The 23,840-nt window shown below is 46.6% G+C and overlaps 1 protein-coding gene across 5 annotated transcripts in view; it reads right to left on the bottom strand.

Annotated features, from left to right (window-relative positions):
* Window positions 1-23,840, bottom strand: part of MEF2D (myocyte enhancer factor 2D) — a 449,440-nt gene that overhangs the window by 228,403 nt on the left and 197,197 nt on the right. Inside the window, exon 1 of one of the 5 annotated variants that reach the window (XM_078671229.1) lies at window positions 20,201-20,331. The exons of the other annotated variants lie outside the window; for them this stretch is intronic. The gene's annotated coding sequence lies outside the window, so the exon portion shown is untranslated. Of the gene's footprint in view, window positions 1-20,200; window positions 20,332-23,840 lie in introns of those variants that run through there. 5 annotated transcript variants of the gene reach the window in all.

Raw genomic sequence — 23,840 nt, 5'->3', positions numbered from 1 at the left:
GTAAGGTTTTCTTAATTTTATTCCCTAACTTTAACCAGTAACCTTTGACACTGAGTGTGTGAGTGCGTGCATGAGTGTCTCAGTGGGTGCATGAGTAGGTTTGTATGTGGGTGTGAGAGAGTAGGAGTGTGGCTGTAAGTGGGTATATGAGTGTGAGTGGGTGTGTGAGTCTCAGAGGGTCTGAGTCAGTGCATGCGTCTATAAGTAGATCTGTGTGTGGGTGACAGAGTATAAGTGATTCTATAAGTGGGTGCATGAGTGACTGAGTGGGTGTAAAAGTCTGAGTTTGTCTAAGACTGGGTGCATGTGTGAATGGGTCTGTGAGTGGTTGTGAGAGTGTTTGAGTTGTTCTGTGAGTAGGTGCATGAGAGGGTTCTGTTCAGTTTCTGCTTTTTCTGCTCACTTCTGACCTTTACTTGCCTCTTTTTGCTGGTTTTTTATCTCTATTTTGCCTCTTTCTGCTAGATTCTGACCTTTGTTTATCCTCTTTCTGCGTATTGCTGACTTTTAGTTTGACTCTTTCTACTTGTTGCTGACCTTTATGCTGCCTCTTTCTGCTCCCTTCTGGCCTTTATTCTGGCTCTTTCTGCTAATTTCTCACCTTTATTTTGCTTCTTTCTACTTCTTGCGGACTTTTTTTCTGCATCTTCCTTCTAGTTTCTGATCTTTATTTGCCTCTTTCTGCTGATTTCTGACCTTTATTTAGCCTCTTTATGCTTGTTTCTCACCTTTTTCTTGCCTCTTTATGCTGGTCGCGGACTTCTTTTGCCTTTCTGCTAGCTTTTCACCTTTATTTTGCCTTTCTTCTCATTTCTTTTCATTTCTGACCCTTTTCTTCCTCTTTCTGCTTGTTGTTCACCTTTATCTTGCTTCTTTCTGCTTGTTGCTGACCTTTAATCTCCCCCTTTTTTTGCTAGTTTCTGAACTTTATTCTAACTCTTATCTGTTTGTTTCTTACCTTTATCTTGCCTCTTTAAGGTCGTTGCTGACCTTCGTTCTCCTCTTTCTACTCGTTTCTCACCTTTATTTTGACTCTTTCTGCTCTTTTCCTAACCGGAACCGCAGGGGGAGCCTCAAGGCCCCAAAGACCCTGCCGGCTCCCTGCCTCCTGTGGGAGCCGGCATTGCTCTGACAGACAGGGAGCTGCTAAACATACCTGTCAGCAATCCTTTTGCCTGTTTCCCTGTACGCTTGACAGCTGGTATGGAAACAGACTAAACCTCTGCTTCCAGTAAGCGAGAGCATTTTGTCAGCTCCCACTTGCTGGAAGTGGAGTATTTGCTCTGACTTGGCGTGAGCTGTCAAAACTCCCGCCAAGTAACCGCAAACAGCTATGTCCCGGGGTGGGCACACCGAGATATTGAAGGAGCCGGCCCTGGGGGATGGCGGTCCCCAGGGACATTATTGGTTCCAGGAGACGGGCCGCATAGCCCCCACCTACTTTCCCTTTTCAGCCACGCCTGCCTATGGGGGTTGGTGGTCCCCGGGGGATTGAACGGCCGCCCTCCTTCATTAAGAAAAAAAAAGCCCCGGAGAGCTGGTGGTCCATGGGGGGGCACGTGCCCACACTCCATATTTAAATTAGCCCCAGGGAGGTGGTGGTCACCTGGGATCAGGGGCTTCCGCGAGACCCCCACATGCATTCAATATGTAGCCTTGGGGAGCTGTTGGTCCCCGGGGCTGAGGGGGTCCGTTCAGTCCCCAGCTTCTTAATATTAGTGAGCCCCAGGGAAGTGGTGGCCCCTGGTGCATTTTTAAGCCCTTGGAGGGGGGCCCCATGCACCCCTTTCATTTTTTAAATAATACTCGCATGCCCCCAGGACCTGGCTCACCATGGGGCTACAATTAAAACAAGCATGAGTGTCTGTATTTGTTTATTTTTGTTATTCACTGCGATATTCGCAAATATTTTGCGAAAATCACTGTGAATTACTAAAATGCTTTTATGCCATGGCGGAGTTCTAGGGGAACCCCAAGGTCCAAGGCTTGGGGGTCAAGGTATTCCTACCCTGCCCCCTTTTCTTTTTTTTTGTGGGACTCGGCTGAAGAAGAGTCCCAAGATGGTTGCCAACACTTCCTGCTTGAAGAGTTGGCAGCCAATCACAGCTCTACATTTCCCTGCCTGAGCTAGTAATTATTTGCGAATTAGCAGAGAGGGCAGATAAACAAATTTGGATTTCATTTCAATATCTGAACGGATTTACACAAACAAAAAGCACAATCTGCGGACCAAAAGCAAGCTTTCTGCCAAATTTGTTGTTATTCCGTCCAGCGGATCTGGCTGTAGTCGTGTCTAAAGCTCCTATGGGAATTAACATGAGAAACTAACTTTTTTTAACCCCCCCCCCCCCTCTTTTTTCTCGGCCTGGAACAACTCGAAACTTTCAATGCACAACAAGAATCACAGGTGCACTTTTTTTTTTTAGAAAATATTGGGAAGATTCCTCATGATGCACCAAAAATCTAGGCAAGTAAAAAAATGCTTTTCCTATGGAAACAAGGCCCTAACTATAACTACCTACTGGCAACTGCCAGTAGGTTTTTAATATATCTCCCATTAAAGCACTTGAAACATCTATAATCTGTATCACACCTTTCTGTGTACTGGCTGACTCAGAGAAGGCTTCCCTCTGACCTAGGTTCTATTAATAGCCAGTCTGGGAGATGAGCGGAACAATAACAAACGCGTGTTGATATTAGTAATCTTCACAATCCAGTATCCTGGATGACATCCAAGAAGCGAAGACGAGTAACCTTTTTAAATTGGAATGTTTCTGCAGCAAATAAAGGTCGCTGTCCTTAGAAAAGCTGCTCTCAAAAAACAACAAAATAGAATAAGTCCCTAAATATTAATTAAAAAAATATTGGTGTGTGATACCAGGAAGTTAGATTTAGGGAATCTCATTCTTTTGACAGCCAGGCAAACAGTTCCCATGTCTGGAACTCATCTCAAATACCTAGAGCTGGCACACAAGGATGGGGAGATTACATCACTGTGGCTGGCTCTTCCACCCGGCGAATAATAAATAGGAGCAGACTCCACTGTTGAGCAAGTTACATCAATACAGATTTCCTACCTGCTCTACACAGTTCATAGTAAGACCGAGCTACATGTCGGGAAGGCTTCCGTCACTGGGGTTGGCTTAATTCATGCCATGTGTCCATCAAAACATTCCTAAACCACTGTGGTTCATACACAACCTAAACCAAGGATGTTCTACCTAGACCACTGGAAAGAACAAGTAAGAAGTAGAAAGGGGTCTACGTACTGATGACACTGGTGGGGGGTGTCATCACGCGCTCAATGGAAATTGCTGCATATGTCAGTTAGTTAAAAACGATATGTGTCGCCTTTCTATGGTTGTGACAGTGTGTGTTCATCTATCAAACATTACAGTAACACAGTTTAGAATCATCCTGGCACCCACTGCATGTCAGCCCAATGGTCAGAGGAAGATGTTACAGATACCAAAAGACCTTTACACTGTCCTTACTATCACTACTGACCCTCTAAACAGCCATGGAGCGGGCATGCAAACCTGCCACCCCTCCTGCAGCGAGCAGCCATCTTTGCTTGTATCTTCAGGCTTACAACGTATCGCGTACGGAACAACGCGGAATGAAACAGCTTCATCTCAGGAATCACAAATCAAAAGAAAATTCTTAATAAACTCAATGTTCCTAGAGCCCCAAAGCACACAAATGGCTGATTGTTCTGTCCTATACAACACATAGCAGCCATGGTGAAACAGTAAAAACATGAGAACCTACATAACAGCTGAGAATCTTTTGTAGATTCAATGTAGAAGTGCACAGAAAGCTTGACCAAGGAGCTCAGTGAGCAGGTTATAGATGTCACAACACATCAGAAGGAGGATCATTCTTACTCAAGCAACCTTAAATACTGACAATATGAGCTGAGCAGAGGGTCTGTTGAGCTTTATCCGCCGTACGTAAGGGGCGTCGCAGAAGAATAACCCACCTCCTCTGCATTTGGGCCACCAAGTTCTACAGTAACTGAAGCCTCTGCACTAGAAATGGAGATTGGCAGACTTTGACAGCGATAAAGGGAATACAGAGCGGGAAAGGATAGAGATACACAGTAGATAATTACTTTTCTCATTAGCTGCTATAGTAGAGCGCTGCATTGCTAATTTGGATAATACACCGACTCCCCAATGGAAGTCAACGTGGAACCAAGGAAAGATAATTTCAATTAGTCCCTTCTGCTCGCCCAGCCCTCGGGGCTCCCTGCCGGGCACGAAATAAGCGCCAGCCAGACGCTCTCGGTTCAGCATCGTGGCAGCACGGCAGGTCAAAATAAAAATTTCCTGTCACCACTGTCAGACTCAAAGTCTGAAACCGAATAATGAGGTGGGATTTGCATGACATAGAGGTGTCTACGTGCAGAAATTCATTACACATACCTAGAAGCAGAGCAGAATTCACCAGAGGCCCTGAAGCTCAAAGTATCGATTTCCTCATTGACAAAGCGTAGGTTTCAAGGTGGACGATGGAATGGCAGGACACGTGCACTGGCCTACCTCAGTGAAGGGGTCCATCCATGCCTACTACAGTTTATGCATGTACATATGTTTATTTCTATAGTCAAACCTAACCAGAAGGCAGCAGAGCGGTGTACATGGTCAAACTCCAGCATAAAGGCAACGAGTGTTAGAAGACGTAGCTGTTTTGTGGGTAGTTAATGTACTGGGATTTAGTGTTCTTTAAAGAGATGCGTATTTAACTCTTTCCTGAATTGGAACAGAGTTGTCGCAGTCCTTATGGATACGGGGATGTTGTTCCAGATCTTGAATGCTTTCATGGAAAAGGCCTGCTGCCTTGTTTTTTTTTTTTACACTTCTAAATCTCCTGTCTAATGGTGCCCTGGCTGCAGGTGTGCCAAGCATCATGGAAAAGGCCTGCTGCCTTGTTTTTTTGATTTTTTTTTTACACTTCTAAATCTCCTGTCTAATGGTGCCCTGGCTGCAGGTGTGCCAAGCACCGCCCGACATTGTGAGCTTCACTGCAAGATAAAGTGGGGCGGGGACAGTCGTGATGCTTTCCCACTAACCAGGGAAATGCTTTTAATGTATCTTTTAATAGTATTGGAATACTTCATATATTAATATATGCAGCTATTAATGTAATTCCTATATATTAGCTGTTTAAGTCAGAATTAGTCAAATCGGTTTTAACAAGATAGTTAAACATAAAGACTAAAATACATACACCCTGCAGGAGGGGGCTGGTCATTACAAGCACTGGGGCTCCACTCCCCTCTGTTTCCCAAAGCATGGTAGCGTCTGTCATGCTGAGCAAAGGTCAGCCTGACAGACACTCAACATGTCAGGCTTAGGCAGCCAGGTGCTCTACATGCGCTAATATGGAGGTGCCTGGCAGCCTGAGCCAAGTCTTTCCCGGCTGGATATTTCACAGCCCTTGGGGCAGTGACCTCATCAGCATGGCAAAGCCCTGTGAAGTCCCCTTCCCCTCATAACGGGGATGAGGGAGGGTCGCCAAAGGCGTCACTTGTGGCTGCTTCAGGTTTAATCCGTGAAATGCCTAGGGCGACTGTCGATCAATGATACCTCGTCACAGAGTGGGGAGGGGTCAGTAAGTCTCACTGGTCACATTCCACTCTTTAACCTCTTCCCTGCGGGGGTAATTCCCCCACGGTGCGGAGGGGGGGGTGGGGGGGGGGGGAGAAATGGAGCGCGGCGCAGAGATGCTCGTGACGAGACCAGGCCGTCATGAATCACGGTGGAGCTGTGCTCATGACGGCCTCGTCTCCTCCGGACCCCGCCCACTGATTAATTTTCTCGCATAGGCGGGGAATTAACCGCGCGTGGGCAGAGCGGCTGTGTTATGACGGGACCAGGCCGCCATGAACAACTCAACTGTGACTCATGACGGCCTGGTCTCGTCATGAGCACACAAGGGGTTAATGAGATGGGAAAGGTCCTCCTCTCAATGACTGTCCTATGAAAAGGTCAGCCAGTGAGAGGCAGAGGTGTGATCTTCTGTGAGTTCCTTCCCTCCCCGACACCTCCAGCAACATTGGAGGGGTTTGTGTTTCGCCTTCCTTCCACCCGCTATCACCACTGCAGCCCGGTATGTGGTTGTTGAATGTTGGGTGTTTATTTGTATGAACGCGTGTATTTCTGAACATATGTGTATTTGTATGTGAGTGCTCTGAATGAGTGTGTGCGTGTATGTGCTTGTGAATAGCGGGTGTATGTGTGCGCCCTTGTAAATGGATGGTGTGAGTGAGCTTGCATGTAGATGGGCTGGTGCGTGTGCATGCTTGTGCTCAGATGTGTGAAAGTGAGTGTGCACAGGCTGCTCATACGCATTACGAGCCACCACTGCCCACCCTTCCCATCAAGTCGCTACTCAGCAAGAATGAAGCACACAAAAATCAAAAGTGTGTTACATAAAATCTTTTTTTTATTTTTCTTATTAGAGTTTTATATAGCGCAAACTCGACCCGAAGATATCGGGTATCGGAGTGCTTAGTTTCAAAATTACGTTCAGGTTAAGTAGCTCATTGTTTTCTGTCAGTCAACCAAATGTGTACGAAATTAAAATGTGAGAAGGACCATCCAATCTCAATTCAAAGCTGCTTCCACAAGATAACTTCATTACTTCAAAAATTCAAAATCGAAAAGGGCAACTTATTGTAGAACAAAAATATCAACTCGGCTGGATCATACATTTTAATTTGTCACTTAACTAAAAGCAGTTTGTTTGTTAAGTCTATAACTATATTTTACATTTTGTGCGTACCCTAAAAAAGGGAACTGGAGTGATACCATGCGGCTATCAGTGGCATGGCTTTGAAATCAGGTGACCAGCCCTTATTTTGTGGGTTGTCTAAGGATTCCAAGAGTTTTCGTGAATTCACTAGAGAAATCAAATTTCATTCTTTTTCAATTACAAATAGTTTGTTGAAATGTTAGTTGTTAGGGCAAGTGCTTTTTACATTCTTGGGCGATACATTGAGAAGAAAGGTGCAAATTTAGATGTCTTTGTAAACGGTAGTTATGTTATCTGAGAGCTACTTGACAACGGGGCCCAAAGACGATGCTAGCTTGTCTTTCTCTTGAATGAATATCTGCATTAGTGTTGGAGAGTGCGAGGCTAAATTATGCGACACAAACCATGATGGTGGATGTTTAAATGATGCTTCCAACTAATGTTTAGTCTGAAATAGTGCGCAAATGTAGCTTTTTGTAATCTAACAGTGCATACTTCACCATTCCATTGAGTTGTCAAAATGAAAACCTATTTTTCTGCCTGTGAGCACTGGTAGCTGCCGGCATGACTCGCGTGGGGAAGGGGTGGTCAATAATTTGAAAAACATCAAATAAAACCTACCTTTCTGCCGGCCCGGATCCCGCGTCTTCACTGCTCCCCTGCCTCTGGCAGGAACAGGAAGCAGGCAGCCTCACTCCCCTCCCCTAAGCCAATCACTAAGCTCCGGTAGAGAGTTGTGGTTGGTCGGGACGCCGCCCTGCCAGGGGCTGTAGGGGATGGCCTATTCTCCATGTAGGCTTCAATGCAGCCTGCATGGAGAAGTGCAGAGTGCGCATGACTGGTTTGGGCGGCCCGAGAGGGCCGACCTAACCAGTCATTAGCATTTATTAGTAGGCAAGCCACTCCTTCCCTGCCCGGGTAGCTCTGCCCAACCACCCTCCTGCAATGCAGAAAGAAACATAAAATGGTAATAACCAAAGTTATTACCATTTTATGTTTTGGCTTTCTTGCATTGTAATCGGGACAGCTACATCTGAACAAGTCTAAAAGAATTCCTTAAAACCGAGGCAAAGAGGGAATTTTTAAGTAAGAACGAAAAGACTTTATGAAACTGTCCTTGCGAATGGATCCATGTGAGCCCTCTGAAAATAAACAGACACTACACTGAATTGGTTAACTGGAGCTCCTCTTAAAGTAGCTAATGGGGTAGGTGAGCTCATATCATCGCAGAATGTAGAAAAAAATACATCCGGGATGAGGAGCTAACAAGGTGTCCTTGGCCTAGTGGAATCTGATTTGCAAGGCAACGTATTGGCCTTTTGTGGAACTTATGCTTCACATGGAAAGTGGTGATATTTCATAAATGATTTAGGGTCAGATGTATTACCATTCACATTTGCGAGTCCAAATTGCGTCATATTGCGGCTCGCAAAAGTGAATGTACAACAGTGTCTCAGACACTGTTTGCGATTCCCAATGGGGTCGCAAATTGCATGCCTCATTAATATTCATCAGGCTAGCACACTTTGCGACCCCATTGAAAATGGCTAGCACTACCAGGGATGGTGGCCTGCTGGGGTCTGCAGACCACCATATATGTGACTGTTTTTTCAATAAAGCAGCTTTTGTTTTTTAAATGCAGCCTGTTTTCCTTAAAGAAAAATGGGATGCATTTAAAAAAACGTAAAATTAAACTTTTCTGTTTCATTATTTAAGGGCAGGCAGTGGTCCCTGGGACCACTGCCTGCTCTTAAAAAATATTTTCACACACACTCACAAAGCGGAAGGGGTCCCCTCGAGACCCCTTCCCGTTTGCGAGTGGTGTACCACCTACTTGAAGTAGGAGGTAAACTGCGAGCGCTTTGCACCAGCAAATGCGTTCGCAAAACAATAGTACATGGCATTGAGATTTACTATTAGGAAGGGACGCCCCTTCCTAATAGCGAGAGCCGCAAATGCTATTTTGCGAGTCACAAAATAGAGTTTGTACATGCCAGGGCCCATTTTTGAGGGCACAAATGGGCCGATCTCCCTTTGAGAGCGCAAAAAAGGGCCGTACTTCTGGCCCTTAGAAATGTAACCAGCATTAGATACTTTCCTTATTAAATTCAGCGGTGGACCACCTATAGTTGATATTTTTTCGAAATATTCTGCACTGTACATTTTGTATATAAACACATACTTTTAACTACTTAGAGAAACAGCTGGTTATTGTGTTTGCTACCCTAAAACAAATAGCAGTGTAATTCGCAATCCCTTGCAGAAGCACTACAAATACTGCTTAGAGTGACACTAAGGTGTAACCATGATGCTGCTCCACATTCTGAAAAGTCTGTAATTTCTCTGGGATTTTTGCACACTGAAAGCTGCTATACAGCCACCTTGGGCATCTGTCAGAAGGTACAATAGAACTTTCCAGATTTTTTAAAAGCAAATATTCACAAATAACGACAATTTACTCTTCAAATAAATAAAGCAGATCAATGGCTGAACATCAGCTGGTCAAATTCCAAATCAAATGTGCAAGTCGCAAAGATACTATGAAACGCAAGGGCCTTTCAGTTCTCTATACAGCGTGTTGAAATCAGTCAATGGCAAACCCTCCATGACAGGAAGTCCTTGTTGCCCAGGAAAAATAAGAAGAAGCATATTCCAACTTCGGGAAGGCAGTCCCAGTTAGAAATGACTAGCCGAGTCTTGCACCCGCTAGTGCATGCTACATTCAACGGAGCTCCACAGGTGATCCACTGCAACGGGACAGAGAAGACCCTAAGTAGGAATTCAAGGGTTGTCGTTAGCTGGAAGCGCTCCTGTGCTGATGGATCGGACGATCTCCAATTAAAATAAATCTGTGCTGTAAGGGATACAAAACATTCATTCCACCATAGCTCAAAATCAGTCCAGGAAACCCACTACCAGGGAGTGAGGAGATCTTCCCAAGACCCAACATCGGTGGCCTTTCCCTTTAAAGGTCGAATAAAGTATGTTGCTGCCTTGCTTTTTCAGCAAATCTTGTCCACCATGCCGCGCAAGGACACTGCCGCCATCACAGACAAACCTCCTTATACTCCTTCACAACCAAAAGACATTGAGAGGAGCAAACGCTGAGCAGGTGGAGTAGCGTGGTGGAACGCTTCTTCACTGCGGGGGCTACACACGCAGACACCTCCGGCTTGCATCTCACTGAATAAATTAACGTCTTGGCTCCAAGAATTATTCGTATCCCTGCAGAGCTAACAATATAGAAACCTGTTGCATATCTATCAGCTATATCTCTCCCATAAAGCAGAAACACAGGCAATTAAATTGCCAGCAAACCTAAGACAAGAACAAATGATAATCTCGTGGGCTACATCAAGTTGATGTCATTAACAGTGGACGAGGTCAGTTCGTCGTCATCTTCACACACCTCCATGTTGGTTGTTATTACCCAAATGACTGCAAAGCAGCAGCTTTCTTAAAAGGAGAACGGTCACCAGAGTAATCCTAATTTTCTTGCAACAGTTCTGAAAATACACCAATGACTAATAACTTGATGGCGTGGGTAGTACAAGGCTCTGCAAGCATGGGAGCTGTTTCTTCTTCCGTGCATGCTTCCGGTGTGTAATATGGACCAATGCACTCAGCTCAATCCAGAGGAAGACAATATATCAATCAATCAGTGATGTTATAAAGCGCCACTACTCACCCGTGAAGGTCTCAAGGAGCTAAGTGGGGGGTCTGCAGTTCAGTCGAAGAGCAAGGTCTTGAGGTCCTTCCTGAATTTCGGCCATGATGGGGATTGCCTGACGTGCAGAGGCAGGGAGTTCCAGGTCATTGCAGCGAGGTAGGAGAAGGATCTTCCTCCAGTCATGGTCCTGCGAATCCATGGGTTGGTGGCCTGGTCCAGTTGGGTGGAGCAAAGTTGTCTGGTGGGTGTGTAGTAGGAAGAGCTGTGGCTGAGGTATGCAGGTCCAGCGTAGTGGAGGGCTTTGTAGGTGTTCGTGAGGAGCTTGAAAGTGATTCTTTTGTTGACAGGTATCCAGTGTAGGTCTCTCTGGTGGCCGGCGATGTAGTTGCGGCGTGGGATGTTAAAGATGAGTCTGGCAGAGGAGTTCTGGACGTCCGTACACCATCTTGACATGGACTAACTCCAAGAATACAAAGCGGAAAGTCTGGATCGGTGCCCATTAAAAGTGACGGCTCTTTTTCAGTAAACACTGGCTTTTGTATGCCTCGTTGGTTTACTTCACAGGCAGTTTTTCGGTTCAAAAAGAAAAAAAATAACCAACTTCAGTTCACTGGTGCTTATCAACGTATATAATCAGGCATCAGTGGTGCAGTATGTGTGAGAAAGTGCATAAAGGTCCCACAATTTCTGCAAAGTGTAGGGGAAGCACATCTTCATAAGGAACACTTTATTCTCTGTGGGGCAATATAATGCACTAAAAAGATGTGGCCCCCCTCGCATTTTTTTTTTTATCGAATGTGCATTCTTAAAGACTGTAAGCATGTGCTGTTTTTCCTTTTTATACACAATAGAAAAAGAACTGGCAAAGCCAAAAGGTCAGGCCTTGGCAAACTTATATCTTCCACCCGAAGCAAACTTAGAGTGTTCAATTTTAGAATAGGACCAAACGTTATTAAAATATGCCCTGTGTCTGAAACAGTGGCTGAATGAATCAATGAATGAATGTATTTATTTGCATAATTACTTAAATTCATTGCAAAATTACAGCACAGTATCAAAATGAATGCATAACAACGTATCTCACACCATTGTCATACATTTATCAAACCGTATATGAAACAATGTAAAAATAAATATAATTTAAACATCGGTCTACGACCATTTGTGAAATTTAGTTTTACCCTAAGATACGTGGGTTAAAATGACGTTTAAACATGTCTGAGTCCCTTACATGAGCTTGGCAGAAATAGTCAACTTGGGGTGTTGCAGGTCTTGTGGGGACCAGATGGACCTTTTTCTGTAGGGGGATTTAGATAGTTTATGCCCAGAGTAATGGTCAGGCTGGACACAGCTTAGCAAGTTCTAGCTTACTATAGCGGAATCATGAACCGAACTGTGCTGGGCAGCTTTCAAAGCGCCGGCTGATGTTGAAATCAGCAGCTTGAGACATGACTGGACAGCTGGCCTTCAGCTGCCACCGCGTTGAGTCTCACATGAAAAGAAAAGTACCTTAGACACACGTAGCGGTTTCCCGTTCGACTGTGAACTAACTTTGCGGATTTCAATGTTGCAAACCCCTATGTGCTAAAAATTTCACCGCGCTAATGTTTGAGGTGTTTGTCGAAGACAACGACAAAACGTGTAGGCTGAAGGTCTGTGGTGAGTGTGACATGGTTTAACTGAACTCCAGGACAGCAGTGAAAGCAGCACACACACACACACACACACACTGACTATTCCTTGTAAAGGAGAATGCTGACGTCATGTGTCTAATGACTGACAACAGGCACATGGGTGGCAATTTCAATGTACCCTAATTTCTGGTCAGTTTATGTTATGCTCGAGGCAGTGAATATAGGTTTCAAATCCGCACTTGACCACCTTCTGTATCTACAAAGTCTTAATGGGTTTTGCAAACAAGGCGGCTGTTAAATTTACTGGCAGACTGTGTTAAAAGGCAGCTGTGGTTAAGCTCTGGTGAAGCCTTCTAGGATGCTTCAGTGAGATCCAGCTCGGATTTTGCATCAAGGCCTGCTTTTCTTTGGAATAAATACATATGGCAGAAAACCTGTGACTCGTATGATCCAGCACGTCCGTCCTGTTTATATAGGTGCAGCCACTAGCTGGGGCACGCATGACTTGGCATTTATTTCTCCAAGTCTGTCATGCGCTTGCGGCTGGAACAGCTCAGACAGAATATTTAACTTATTAGCTGGAGGTTGTCAAATGAAAAGAAAAATTCAAACACAGGTTTGCTGGAGGATGGAGTTCATGCATCCTTGTGGTTTTGGATTGCTGGCCCAGCATTGTCTGGACACTCATGTATAGTAGCCTCTTTGTAGGTTTTACGATGAACTATTAAAGGTGAGCAAATTTCCTCCAGTGATCAGTGTTTCAATAATATTCCCATCTGGCTGCTCTGATGGTACAGAGGAACACTTTGAGGAAGGTTCAGGTTGTGCTTAAAACATGGAATGTACCAACTCTCTATGCACCAACCCTCCATATTACAGACATACTACCGAAAGTGAAGTGTCACCCTCTTGCATAAGCCTACAGTATACGAGGTTGTCCCTACCTCATGTCAAAAGACGGGGCATTTTTTGGTTTGGTCCCTTCACCTCCACAGCCAAGAACATCATTTGTAGTGTACCCCCAAAGATCATCTCTCAGCCCCATCATGTTCAATGTCTACATGACCCCCCCTTGCTGATGTCGTCAGATCCCACAGACTCAACATAATCTCTTATGAAGACACTCAACTAATTCTCTCACTCACCAAGAACCCCTTCCAACGCTAAAACAAACTTCAGCAACGCCATGACCAATGAAGCCAAATGGATCAGAGACGACTGCCTCAGACACAACTACGACAAAAGAGAAGTACTGATCTTCTGGAAGAACACCTCCATATAGGACAGTTGGTGCCCAGCAGAACACGGACCAGCACCCACACCAACAGACCATGCATGCAACCTTGGCATCATCCTCAACAGCCAACTGATCACGAAATGACAAGTCAACGCAGTAGCCTCCAAATGCTTCCACACCCTTCACATGGTCTGCAGAATCTTCAGATGGATCCTAATCAACACCCGAAAGACCATCACGCAGGTCCTTGTCATCAGCCGCCTCAACTATGGCAACACTCTCTATTCCAGAATTTCCTCCCAGCTCCTCAGAAGACTCCAGACCATACAGAATATAGCACAAGACTCATTCTGGACTTCCTCAAATAGATCCATATCACTCCCCACCTCAGCAACCTCCACTGGCTTCCCATCCAGAAGAGATACCAGTTCAAGATCCTCTTGCATGCCTACAAAGCTCTACATGATCAAGGGCCATCCTACATCAACCATCGACTCAACTTCTATCTACCCACAAGACACCTGCGCTCCTCCTATCTCACCTTTGCACCCCCTCCCGCATCCATCATAGCAGCAGCAGGGGCTGCTCCTTCTACATCGCCGCCAAGACAAGGAACGACCTTCCCCTCCACCTCTGAAAAGCACCCTCTCTGGTGAACTTCAGATAGAAACTTAAGCTTTGGCTGTTCAACTGAGACATGCCCCCCCCAGTGCTTAAATACCCCTAAGGGTGACAGTGCTGCGCTATACAAATGCTAATTGATTGGAATATTTTTGATGATCACTGGGTCAAACAATATACTCCAATAGTGCAACCATCGGCCATTATATCCACCGGCAGCAGTGCTCCTCCTCCAGGGCCATTGTAATTATGCGATTTTGATTCCATGGTATTTTATGCATAATTATGAATTTGCCGCATTGGCCAACTAATCTATCATCTGCTGCAAAATCTTTGCTAACCTCGGTCTTGAAAATGCCATAACACCATGCTTCCATACCGCTCTCAAACCCCGTCAAGATACTTCACTAACACAGGCCTTCTTTAAAAACGGAAATGGCAGAAAGGGAAAAGTCGAAGCAACCTGAATCTACACATTTAACCGCTGATACGTAAACACATAAAACTTTGCAAAGCACTGACAAATCCTCTGACACCTGCTCGTCTCCCCCAAGGAAGGCAGTTAATCTGGTCTAAGCTTTTACTAGTGTGTTCTCTCCACTCTACGGCTCCTTAGAGTTAGCACCCTGGCTTCGGTCTCCGCCTGGAGGTCCACTGGAATTATACGATATTGTGGCCCCTGCATTTTCTACAGAATGATGGATTTTCTGCTCGTGTCACATAATCCATAATTTCCTGCAAAATCTGCACAGATAATGTTTCAACCTCAAATGGATCAAACGGTACTAAAGTCACTTGACCACGCGTTGCTGCGCAGTGCAAGCCCCATGACAAAGGTTGACTGGTCGTCTTTCTGTTGCTTATTGCTGTATTTGGGTATCAGACTGGTACTAATGAGGTGAAAGAAACCTCTGCCCAGATAGGGTTAATATGTGTAAAAATGTCAATATAATTAGATATGATCACAAATGTGCCACATTATGCCGCATCATTTGCCTATTCGTGCCGCATAATTTAGTAAACACTGCTGCATAATTTGGCCCGTCCCGGCCACATAATGCCACAAACTGAACCAAAACCTGTACCCGATGATATGCAAGTCCGTGAAACTTTGCTAAGGCTCCGACAAGTCCTCCGACACCTGCTCGCCTCCCCGAGGAAGGCGGTTAATCCGGGTTAAGCTTCTGCTGGTGCGGTGTCCCCGCGCCCCGTCTCCTCGGGGCTCGCTCGCGCCTCGGCCGTCTCGCGCAGGCTGTCCCTGCACAGCCACCGTGGTGCCACGCGGCGGCAGGTGAGCGCGCAGCTGTCCGGCGCGCACAGCTGTGCAGCCAGGGCCGCGTGCTGCCAGTCCGGCCGCCGCCATTTGTGAGGGGAAACGCAGCGCGTGACGACGGCGTGCTCAATGCGTTGTGTATAAATCTAGCTTCACGCGGGGCGAACGCACAAGAGAATCACAAAAATTGAACGTGTAGAGCTCCGACGACCCTCATTTATAGGGGCTCATGACCAACCAGTGGCGTGAGGTAAAATGATGTGGTCATCATGAGAATTGTGAATGGGGCCCCGGAGGCTCCCATATCCCACAGATACTCTCTGGCCTTGGGAGGATTGCTGCCCGCTGAAGGGTTGGGACGGGGCTCTGAAAGGTTAGGGTTCCCCTGCGACGCAGGGGCGTGCATTACGCCCCTCGTCCGCAAATCTGTGATGCGCAGGTGTGCACGTGCATTCTGGACGAGCGTAATATGGACCTAAACACAAAAATGTTTGAGATTGGAAAAGACCACAGGCTTACAACTACATGGCCTTTGGGCGGTATCACACCATTGTGACTTTGTGCAAACAATAAACAAAAGCAGCAATTGAACCCCTCCTTATATTTTGTATTTTGAATATTTTCTTTTAAGAGGCCCATTTGGAGAGACCATGGCACCCCTCCTTATATTTTGTATTTTGAATATTTTCTTTTAGGAGGCCCATTTGGAGAGACCATGGCACCCCTCCTTATATTTTGTAATTTGAATATTTTCTTTTAGGAGGCCCATTTGGAGAGACCATGGCACCCCTTCCTTATATTTTGTATTTTGAATATTTTCTTTTAGGAGGCCCATTTGGAGAGACCATGGCATCTGCGGAGAGCCATGCTTACCGACCTTAAGGCAAGATGGTGCTGCTGTGTGGGTACCAATGTGCGAGACTTCCCTCCGGGTAGTAGGCCGGTTCTAGAGTTCCTATGAGTCTTCGCCTCTTGTGGGACAATCCAAAGGCAACGAAATGCAGCAAATGCAGGGTGTGAGGTGCTCATTCTGTGATGCCAATGCATACCCCTGTTCTATACTATCACTGCCGCCGAACAGCATTCAGGCCTTGTAAGATAACATAATCTATCTACACAGCCGTAGATGAATAATAAAACACAAAGGTTGCCTGGAGACTCACAGTGGCATAACCACCAACTCAGTGCATTATACGAGAATTACAGCAAGTTGACATTAGAATCACCTTCCTATTACCGAGGATCAAGCAATCGCAACACGGTTTCAGCATCATCGCAGAGTCAACATCGCGCATCGCTAGCACATTACTTATATCTACAGAGATTTCTTCTTTTTGAATGAGCAAGCTGCTTATAACAAAAACACATATTGTGTTTTCTAATCACAGGTTGCGTAAGATGTTGCACATACGTCATATTTGATGCTGCTGCACTGGCTGTGCTGGGATTGTGGTTCGCTTCTTCAGCTGAGCTCTGGTTGTAATAGGCTTCACTGCAGGCCTCTCGGTGTGGGACAGACATATGACGATGATGCTACGGTGGATACAGTATTTGCAGAAGGAGGTCATTGTAAAGTTATCTCGACATGGAGTACTCAATGGTTACACAAGGTGCAGGAAGAATTGTCCATTTTCATGCTACTTTATAACAATAAGAATAGGTCTTGTTTATTTGTAGTGTTTTATACAGGTAACAAAATGGCAGCACCGCTGCATCTACGCTGATTTTGCCACAGCGTTGTAGTCGACATGCTAAGTAGATGGGGTGCCTAGACAGATGCCCTTAATATACAAAAGCAGCGTCAAGTATCACAATTCTAGTTCTCTTATAAGTCAGACGGTCATAAGTGCTTTATGCAGGCATGGAACCGGTGAACATCAACGGAAAGCTATGCTCGTCTTTCCTGACCTGGTACATCACATGGGCTACACCTGCTTTAAAATAACAGCCAAGAAAGGCGGCATTCTGACACAGGATGAGACCACCAATCGTAATGCAAGATGCCTCCCACTCTATTACTCGTCATGGTCCAGGCTTGTGGTGAGCTTAGGCACACAAGTGAGGAGTCAGATAGAAATTGTATCCACAGCAAGCCTTCATGATTGGGTGTTCACCAGCAAGAGAGACCATCCGTGTGAACACAAGCCTGTCACTTTGTTACGCTGTGACTCCGCATTGTCAAACATGTGTCTTCAAACATGAATTCTACAGAAGCCCTCTTCAGCCTGAGAAGCTTCCAGAAAGGTGTGATGTCAGAGACAGTGGCTGTCTGAACCCTCCCAAGCGACAGAGCAACGAAGGACGCTCATTTGGACTGGTGGTGATGCTCTGGAGTGGTCAGTTCAGATGATAGGTCTGCAGGACACCTGGGACAGGTGGGTGCAGGTAGGATCACAGACCAGTCTGCCTCTTGGGGGAGAGCCTGCTCTATCTGGCAATAAGAACGAGTTGGAAAGGGGCAGCCTTTGCCAGTCCATAAACGCATTTCACAAGGCGCAACACCCTGTCACACAGACCCTGCTCAACCCTTAGCGCAGGCTGCTGGAGCCACGGAACAGGTGTCGGAGTGTCTGTAGATAGCTTTATCTTAAAATGTTTTTTCCAGATTACATGTGCGCCAAACCAAACTGGAATTCAGCTTTTAAGCTCTTTTAAATGGCCTGTGAAGCATCAATCCACTCCTTCCTGCTAATCCATCGACATCAACGCCCGAAAGGGGGAGGTGGTGGAATCCTGTTTAAAACTAGGATAGCTCGACGACCTGCATTAGCAGCAAATACCCAAGCAGTCAGAAGCAACCTTCATGTGTGGACCGAGACCAATTTAGACCCATTTTTCTGTCCACCCTTGAAACCCCCCTCATCAGAGCCAAGGCACCTGCGAAGCTTCGAAGATCTTAGAGTTGCAATTCCTTCTATTATAAATGACTTAACTCATGCTTTCTATGTGGAGTTCCAGCCATTTAATCGATGCTTGTAATCAAAAAGGTTCACCCTCACAAATTGTAGGTTCAAGCAAAGGTCCTTCAGCGAAAGGCACGTATGTGGATGTGAAACACCTACACGGACAAGCCCAGGGCTGGAGTAAGAACATACTGCAAAAAAACGTTATTGTAACACCCTGTTCCCCACCGATCCATATGTGAGAGTCACACAATGTAAATGTAAATTGATACTTGTATCCCCGCAAGGGTCTCAAGGCGCTTGTACGAATACCGCTGTGGAATCCATCCTGGCTTTCCCTGTGAGGTGTCCACTCCTGGGCACCCCCAAGGTGGAGGCCAGGCATCCTTAGCGTTGTGGGGGCCGTTGTGGAGATTAAGCAAGCTAATGCCCAGAGTTGCAGAGTGGGACTCCATGATTGGAATAGGCACCGAGGCGAGAATTATCAGGTCCGCGGAATTTTTTAGCCCAAGACCCGCCGAAGCGGGGAATTGAACCCTGGTCCCTGGCTAGACCTCTGCATCAGGGTCTGCCGCTCTAACCATTGAGCCACACTTCTCCACTCCACTCCACAATGGAACCCTACACCAAAGTTTGGGAACATAAAACAGAACCAGACTAAAGACCCTCCTTACCCCAAGACTTAAAACACATTCTGTAAGCATTTAAGGTGTCAGCTGAAAAACCTGGCGACTTTAGTTCTATAATTGACATTTTTAACCGACTGAGAAAGAATCAGCATTGAGACTGCATAACAACATACATTCCTGTGCAACCTCTGCACACTGCACGGGGCGTGCACCTAACGAGACAGTGTCCCCGATTTCATATCGAAGTCCTCCTGCTTGGCCATGGTAAAGCGCTTGGCCTAGGATGTTTGCCTTCGAACCGCTGTGGTTTGGACGCATAATTCTACACAAAGCAGTGCGTCCCTTGATTCTCAACAGTTCCCCTCAAAAACAAAGAGCTTACTGCTATGGAAGTCTGCATTTCATCCAAATTTCTTCATGATACAACATATTTGCAAAGAGGAAGTGTTGCCTCCCCAGTGAACACGCTGGTGGAACTGCCCTTTGTGGGCTGAGCTAGCCGAGACACCCCTCCAAACACGTCCTCGGAAACAAACGCTGCCCCGGCTCAACGTGGAACTCAATGTCCCAGGTCCTGCGGGCTCACTTTACAACTTCTAGGGATAATAAACTATCCTGTCTGTGGAGAAAGGGTGCGAAGAATACAAGGTGGAAACCAGAGGGAAAACATGCAACTATTTACTGTACAAACTCTGGACGCGGTCGTGTGTTAAAATATACGAGGTTCGCAAGAAGTAAAGCGCTATACGCAAAGGAATTAAATCAGAGTGTATTTGAAACCAAGTAAAAGCATACGAGTGACGCATAAACGCGCAGCCAGATTCTGAAACCGCCATAGGCAACAAACATATAGAGTACATAAGGTAAACAGTTTAAAGGCAGATGTCATGCACCGGTGCGTTTGCCCCATTCTCTGAACCTGGGACTGAGTCCAACTCCATGGCAGGAGAGGAGGCACAGCCTGAAAACAACCCCCCCGTCTGCACTTGCTGCACCGCCCTGCCATTCACGCGCAAAGGCCTTCTGACTTCCAAATCCATGTCTTGGTTTTCCATGACGTCGTGGTTCTGCCTTACTATAGCTCATCCTCTGGGGCGGAAAACAAAATGACGCTCCTCGGGCCTGCTCACAACATGAAGTGCGCCCTGCTCGTGCTGTCTGTTGCCAATGCCCTTTTAACACCCCACCCGGAGACAGAGGCGGTCTATTTTAGGAACGGGCGCACCGAGAGAGCTCCCTTGGCACAGGAGAAGGCAACGGGCCGGCGAGCCTTCGACGCAAAGTCGACAGGAAATGGCCACCACCAGGCGCTGCGCACTCCACGCAGCCCCTCGCCGGCCTGGAGGGACACGTCTCCAGCCACCCATGCCAAGTCAGGCCCTTGGAGACCCTTGCAAACCCTGCCAGGCCTGACCTGGCCGAAAAGAGGCCCCCCATGTGCCGCAGGCAGCGTGTGCGTAAAGGAGGTACTCACCGTGGCGCAGAGGGCGGGTGTCCTTTCTGCTTCCTCCACGGCCCGGGACGTCTGAAAGGGAAGCGTCGCAGGGGCGACGAGGGCTGCGCTGGGCGACCGGGGCACCTCCTTCCCCCCTCTTCGGCATCAACAACTGTCCCCAATCTGTCACTGACAGCCAGGGAGCCCTCCACGCCAGTGCCCGTTGTCAGGCAGGCCTCTGTCAGTCTGGCTGTGGGTAAAGGGCAGTAACAGATGCAGAAACTTGGAGGGAGGTGGGACCTGGGGAAAGGGGGGGGGGGGGGGGGGGGGAGAGCCTCCTGCCTGGAAACAGCTGTGACAGCCAACCTCATGGTTTTATTTCCTTTCCAGTGCGGCTGTCATTCCTGCAAGATGTGCCCGTCAAAGCGTAGACCCTTGTAACTACCCGTGACCAGGCAGGGGAAAAAAAGATAACCCAAACACACCAGCTTCCAGTTTTTGGGATGCATCGCCGCATCAACGTAGGGAATCGGGAATTTCAGAACCTTGAATTACTAGGGCTATTTTTCTGCAGATTCCCACCTTATGTGCTTCATAAGGGCAGAGTTTCATAGGGCCTAGTTCTAATGGCACACAGCCTGTAAGTACGGGTACCTCGGATGCGCAATTTGCATGCCAGTCTACGTTCTGGACCCCAACATGGGGTAGTCTCGTATGCCAACACTTCGAGGCGCACAACCCCTGATGTCGAGCACTTTGAACACAGAATGTGTGCAGTGTTTTATTCAGCCAAAACACACCTGAGGGTGCAGTTAGTTCCAGAAATGGGTCTGCGCCCCAGCTGGAACAATGGTCTTTGAATTACAAAACTCCCATTTGTCGTAACCAAGCCAGTTTGGGCGTTGGGTGGTTGAGCAGATTTTTTGAGTAGGCCAACGATCTTGTGAACTAAGTATATGGTGCTGTATGCAGTTGCGTAGCACGTATGCCATGGTCCCCGGCACAAGCAAGAAACCGGCCCCTTTGACTATTTTTGGGGCAGGAAAATACAGCAATTATCACGGTACTTTAGGCCCATTGGGGCTCTGGGCCCTGGTGCCACTACACCTGCTGCACCAACGGCAGCTACACTCAATAATGTATTATAATTAGCGCTACCGGTTTTAGGGTATTTTTTTTTTTTTTTTTACATTTCTGTCTGCATTTATCCATATATATGTTTGGGTAATTTCATCTGTAGTTAACCATATTCATTTTGGGTTTTGTGAAAAAAAATGAAGCTGAAACTGCTATATTTACAAATGTATTAAACTAATAAATATTAACCCATGCTTGAACGCCTGCCAGGTTTCAGTGATATGAACACTCACAGAAGATAAATCAATGCCCTTGTTTGAAAATATGCAAATTTTAGTATCAACCTTGTTCATATTTGCTGCTGTTTAAGCGTGTTTACTAAAATTCCTTTTCTTTTTTAATACCTTACATATCAATTCACACATTTACTGGCCTGACATTCATGGCAGAAAGTATTTAGAATCACCCAAAAAGCAACCCAATTTCCGTTTTTATCCACACTAAAAATAAACCCAGACAAGGAAACTAATGGTTTTCTGTATGTGTTTATCTGTAAAAATCAGTAAAAACGGAAAACCGGGAGCCCTAATTATATGATACCATTTGTGTAGCACCTTGTGAACCCTGTCAAAACCCTAAAGTGCTCCTAGGGCGTTTGGCTAAGAGGTTACTACTCCCTTAGCAGTCCGTGATTTGGTAGAGGTAGTGTTTATAAAGTAGTTGACGTGGAAACGTTTAAGTGTCGTGTGAGGATCACAGGGGTGCTAGGAGTCTGCTTAAGCTTGAAGTGAAGTAGAAAGTTGCACGCGGGATAGCGTCACGCATATGCCAATAGTCAAAACCTTCGTGGGGATAGGTAGGAAGGAATCCCAATGATAATCAGAACCTCGATACCCCCACGGACGACAAGCAGCGCTCTACAAATCCACCCTAAAGTACATTCTATTCGTGGGGGGATGCAGAATATTATGAATTTGGCTGTCAGTCGCCACTTAGCGAAGAAAGAAATTCATCGGTCATAGTTTACAGAAAATCAATATACCTTTTGTTTAACATAGAACACTGTATGCACATTTTACAGATCACACACAGACTGAAAAAACCCAAAGGTTGAAGTGATGTTATAGTTAGGAGTTTTGAAGTAACACAAGAACTACTTAAAAAAAAAAACTGACATTCACCAGTTGTAGTCCATGACCGAATTATAACCCCAACCATGCGTTTCCTATGACCTCACATATTACATCACTCATGACGTGAAATGACATCATGGATGACATCACTGAGCCCATTTGAAATGACAACAGTAGTGGAACAACTCCAAGAAAACACCCCGTCTTATCTGATTTGATAACTCACAGCAGGGTTTCAAAAGAGGAAGTCTGTAGCCAGGCATTAATTGTGGGCATTAACAGTGGAATTGTTTACTATCCAGAAACATTGTACAATGAATACATTATGTACAATCAGAAACCACAGACATAAACGCCTTGCCACAAACATATATAAGGGCCCTGACACAAGCTCCATATAATATCTATTTTATGGCACCCTCTGCAGCAGACTGTGGCCTTCAAGAACCTGAAGTAACCGTTGTTTCTATTACCCAGCCTTGAGGTACTCATTTTACGAACCTTGGGAGGAGGGGAGATGATGGGACTCGAATCAGAGGTCTTGTGTTTACATACAGATCTCTGCAGTGGGCACCCCTCAGTGCACCCACAAGGAGTTGAGAGCAATGAACAGACAGGTGCTACACAACAGAACCTGTGGCTGTGTAGGTGAGATTGCAATGCCAGAGCCCAAGTCACCGTGAAGTGAAGGTCTCCACTGCTCCCAGAACCTCACCTGAGGTTCAGAAAGTGCGCACTATAGACAGGGCCTCTGGAATTATGCGGCAGGAGAGGGTAAAATTATGTGGCATGGTTGAGTAAATTATGCCAAGCGCGAGCATCGTGAAGCGCGCACTTAGGACCTGGCCCCCGCCCCCTACCTCATCTAGTCTTAGGGGCGGCCGGTCAGCCCTAATGGGCGACCGGCCGCCTAGGACTTCCGGGGCATAAGGTGACGCACTTCCGGTGGAGTGGAGGGCGGGGACTGGGGACCTATTTAGGTTCAAGGGACAGGGACCCCAGTCTCTTCTTCCTCCACGACACCGGACCGGTTGCTGGCTCCCAGGAGCGTCTTCCCTCTTCACTCCATTGTTTCGTTTAACTCCCACCCACCCGTCCCTTTAGCTCAGTAGGTTGGAGGGGCGTGTTGCGGTAGAAAGACCTTGGAACAGTAAAATTGACCGACGGAATGGACGGCAGTCCGCCTTGCGTACTCCCTAGGCCAGCACTGAGGGGGGGGGGGAGACGGTAAGCTCTCCGCTGTAAAATATGACCCCGGCTGGGGAGGCTAGGGCGACAGGTTACGAGCCTCCTGGGTCCCTGGTCAGCCTGGTGGTCTGAGGGTGGGCCCCTGGAGAGGGCGGACAAGGATCAGAGGTTTGGGGGCCCACTCCTCATGGGGCGCAGGTGGGTTGCACCTTGCGTGGATGCTCTGCATGGAAGATGCGAGATGGAAGGCCCCTTAGTGCTGGAGGACTAGAGTCTCGCCG

Source organism: Lissotriton helveticus, chromosome 12, assembly GCF_964261635.1.
Source record: "Lissotriton helveticus chromosome 12, aLisHel1.1, whole genome shotgun sequence".
NCBI lineage: Eukaryota > Metazoa > Chordata > Amphibia > Caudata > Salamandridae > Lissotriton > Lissotriton helveticus.
The sequence above is the reverse complement of the archived record's forward strand: the minus strand, read 5'-3'. Positions and strand labels throughout refer to the sequence as shown.